The sequence below is a fragment of the Odontomachus brunneus genome, unplaced genomic scaffold (assembly GCF_010583005.1).
Source record: "Odontomachus brunneus isolate Ranch 3 - 2012 unplaced genomic scaffold, Obru_v1 Obru_scaffold_050, whole genome shotgun sequence".
Taxonomy (NCBI): domain Eukaryota; kingdom Metazoa; phylum Arthropoda; class Insecta; order Hymenoptera; family Formicidae; genus Odontomachus; species Odontomachus brunneus.
The window spans coordinates 885,547-890,224 of record NW_022639500.1 but is presented as its reverse complement, the minus strand read 5'-3'; positions in this window follow the sequence as shown (position 1 = coordinate 890,224).

Below are 4,678 nucleotides of genomic sequence, written 5' to 3'. Positions count from 1 at the left end.
GAGAGAGAGAGAGAGAGAGAGAGAGAGAGAGAGAGAGAGAGAGAGAGAGAGAGAGAGAGAGAGAGAAATACCCCCGAGTGTGTGAGGAAACGACGGGGAGCGGCGCGGCCACGGCGAAGGCGGTAATCGGCGGCGAAAGGCGCGACGTACAACCGCGTCTCCACCGTCGTCTTTACGCATTCGTAGTAACCTAGAAACGAGCCGGTGACGCGTGCTGTGTTGTGTATCGGCGGTGTGCACCGACCACTATGACCGTGTGCATGCACGCGCGTATGTTTACCGTGGTGTGCACATACGTGCATGCACGCGCGCATGTGCACGTGTGCATACGTGTGTGTACACACGGTGCATTACTTTCGCCGTTCGGTGAACCACATCAATGCCATCGCGAGCACGGCTGGTTGGCTGACTGGCTGGCTGGCCAACGCTCGGCTGGCCGACGACGGAGGGACCGCTCGGAGAGAAACTGGTCAACTGGAACCAGAGTTGTGCTACCGCGGAGAGTTGGACCGAGTCGAGAGCTAAGCTGTGCCGTACCCGAGGAAGAGGACGTGGGTTCGCCCAAGACAGCTGGGCAGATACGTCGGCCCACGCCGCCCGTAACGTATTGCACTATAAAGTGCAGGACACGCAAACGCGCGCGGTCAGTCGATGCCTCCTCCGCCTCGTCCTCTTTCACCCGCCCCTACCCCGTCGCGTGCGAACAAACCAGCCCTCTTTTTCGCTTCTCCCTGTCCCGCGCCTTCCGCGTCCGCCAAGAGATGCGTAGGAAGCGAAAGGGAAAACGTTGCTAAATGCGCACAGGCAGGCAGGCAGGTTGAAGAAACTTCTGCGACAAGGAGAACCGTCGAGGTAGGCTATGAAAGGAAGAGCAAGAAGAGTCCATCCCGAGACCCCCTGGGATCCCGAGGACGACCGTAAGATCGTCCTCGGAGTAACAATGAATCCGAGAACCGATACTACTTTAGGACTCTTTCCATGTGGCGAATATCGCGTAGAAACTTGAAAGCACCTGAAACTAGCAGGTAGTTGGGAAGCATTGTTGTTGGCAACCGCGTCTTAATACGCAAATGCGAGCCCAGTGGGAGAGAGAATGGACAAGGAATACTGCTACCAGGTATACCTAGTGCCTCCTGCCGGACTCATTTCTGCCTTCGTTTTTGTTGTACTGAACAAGAACAGCGTAACATCGCTCTGCCCTCGAGCTCCATTACAACACCAACACATACACGCGCGCTCTCGCTGCAGTCTCCGCGTTTTGCGAAGGAATCAAAAGATCTCCGCGCGATGAGCGATTAACGGAGCGAAATTACATTACAGTTATTTCCCGAGGTAATCCGCTTCCTTACGCGGTTGTACCCGGCTTCCTGGAACTATCGCGTAAGGAAGAATGCAATCCTCCGCGACGGCGGCGACAGTTGGTGCGGTCACCGTTTTAATAAGCGTGGTCTAAATATCGTGCGCGTTTCGTGCGTAACGGCGCAATCCCAACGCCCATCCGCAAATGTATCGTTCGGTCATCTCGTTATCGCGACGCACGTCTTGCCATTTTCCCGACTTGCCGTCTGAGACTCGCCGGAATGAAACGATAAATTGTCCGCATCGCCGTGCTATCGGCGTGGCCCTCGACGGAGCGAGCAGACGGAGAGACAAAAAGAAAGGGAGAGAGACAAGGAGAAGGACAAAGTGTCGGTATATTTAATGGTAGTTAAGAGAACGAACTGGTATTGGTACACTTCCCCCCTGTCCGCGGAGCAACGCGCGTACGCTCGCTGCGTCGGTGTTGGAGTATCGATGGTGGGGTATGATGCAGGTGTTGGCCTTGGGCTCCCTAACACCAAGCCTACAATCTCTAAAGCTCTCGCCTATATACGTGCTTCTCGTACGTTCCGTACGTACCACCACCGCCGCCGCCAACACCAACACACCATCGCCATCGCCGACACCACCGTGGTCCCGAGATATAAACCCATAACGCAACACGCCACGATCTACCGGGCCTTTGTTTAGGTGGCACTCGGTGGCTCGAACTCGTTGTTGGCTTTACGAAACGCAAGAAACTCGTTGAATTCGCGACGGTCCGACCTGCCTCACGGCTCTCCCTCAAGAGAATGAGAGAAAGAGACAGAGAAAAAAGAGCGTGTTCCCGCTCGATTCGACGACTCGTCGGGAAACCGCCAACGGCTTACCCTCCCTTGCTCCCTCCTCACGCCCACGCGATCAAGGATTTCGACGCGGGGATTAGAACGGGGAGTGCAAGGACAAGCGACTTTCCAGCGAGAAGAGAGATCTATCATTGAATTAATACGTTTCAATGGAGCCGGCAGAAACCACGGTCGCGATACAACTCGCGGTTCATCGGCGACGGGTTAGTGGAACACCTTCGAGCGCGTCGCCGCTGCATTGCCATCGTACCTGTCTTTCGTGTTTATCTTTTGAGAACGTTCGTCCGCGCTCATAAATCACCCGGTCGTTTTCTGAGTCGATTGCACCATCGGAACTTGATATTATCCTCGAGTGCAAGCGCGGGAAAAGCGCAGCTCGTAAATCCGATTTTCCAGTGACTCGCGCGACCGCGTCTGTACCGTAAACACGAACGACGACGACGACGATGACGACGGTGTCGAGGGACTCGCATGAATATGCACGCGATTCCGCGGCTGCAAACCGCCAAACCGCCGGCAGAGGCGTCGAGAGACCATCGGCGTCAGCCAGACCGCCGTGGATTTATCTCGCGGCCGCGGCCATTAAACGTTATCGCGTATATTGTCATTATTCCGCCACGGCGAGCGAGGGGTGCGCGTTTCATGCGAGGCACGTAGAGGACGCGCCTACGGCGTGCAAGCTGGAACGACCGATCGACAGGAGGCCTTGGAGAAAGTAGACGCGCACGCGGCCAGGCCGGGCAGGGCATCATCGACGGCGTCAGCGGCGACTACGAGGCGAGCGCGAGGCGCATCTCGCTTAGCGTACACGCTGGCTTTCCAGCATCGAGCGGGAATAAATTACTGACGGTACCGTTACTGTCTCGCGCTCGCAGCCACGCCACGTTTACTCCGCCGTAGCGGCCACGCCACAAGAGAGACGCTCGGGACTTCCACGATCGAGATGCTGTCGAGCTGAGCGGGGAGAAAAAGAACGCGCAAACGAAGGCAAATATTTGCTATAATAATATCGCTATTACGAGAACAGCTCGCGCGAAAACGGTACATCTATGTGTCTTGTCGAGTGCGATTGATGTCACCAAATGTTCAGTGAGACGAGTCGTTCAACGCGGGTTAAGAGTAACGAATAAGAGCCAATTTTTCAATAGTAGTACATTCAGGTTTAAACTCAGCTTTATCATGTCAAGCACTGTAAGAGCAAAATTTAAATGTAAGTTCAAAGTATTATTGAAGAATTAGCCTTAAGAGAAACACCCGTTGGGGCTTGCCTGGAATTCAATGAAATAATTTCAGGACGTTCCAAGTAAGTTACTTGCCGAGTCAACATTTTATCCCTACTTTCGATCTGAACTTTCTAACATCTGTATATTCTGAGAGATCGGTGTATGGTCTAAAACACGTGGAAACTACAGTCTCATTTAGTTTGGCACCTCTGAACGGCAGAGAACGCACAAAATGCCACTTGTAGGTCCTGAAGAGAACCGATAAAGTTGGTGAGTTAAATAGAACCGAAAGAGTTTAATGTAGGCTCCAGAGTGTATCAGAGTAGACGTTAAATGGAATATCGAGGTCAAAAAGTGGCATCGAAATTTCAATTCGGTCGGAATGACCGATCAAGAGCCCATTAGGAGCCAGTTCGGTTGACTCGGATCGAATCGCGAAACGCTTCGTGGAGTGCCGCGTCGGAATCAACCGCGACGTGGTACTCACGAAAGAAATTGAACGATAATTTATCGGTCGTCAAGCGCGACGCGAGAGGGATGCGGAGATAAATTATTGTCAATAAGCGCGGGCGCAATTTGCCTCTCCCACGCGAACACCTGGAACGGTTTATGCGCGACCGAAGGGTGTATTGCGTCAAGCGGTTTCATCATTCCTCGCGGCTTCTCTCCTTCGTGTTCGCGAGCGCGCGACAATGATGCGATTCCGCGGATTCCTCACGCCACGTCCGAGTTTCTCGCCCGGAGTCTTCGACGTTCGTCCGCGCGTTCCCGTCAATCCGCTCCTGCCGTGCACATTTTTCGCTCCGATCGACAAATCGCGAAGCTCGACGTTCAAATGCAGTCTCCGATATCAGGCTCGCAACGCCTCTGAAGGAAGTTCTGGATACATATAAAATATCCTACGTAATACGCAAGCGATATTGACGAAAGAAATATAGTTCTCTTTGGTCAATGATAATAAAATGGAGGCGTAATAAATCACCTACGACTGTCGGCTATACGACTAATCGTCAAAGATAGAGGAAGAGATGGAGGATGAACCGCAGGGTTGATGTGTGTGGACAGTTTTATGATACAAATAAAGAGATGCTTCCGAGATAGCCATACTCGTATGTATTCACTGCGTTCCGATAACAATGGCACATAACGCAACTGACACGTTTTCCAACCAAACAACCGTTGGCTGATACAAAAAGCAAACGTCTCGTAAAACACAGCGGTTTTGACACGCGCATTATCGCCAGCCAAAATTTCCACTGCGCAACACGAAGCCAAGTGGTACCCGCCGTC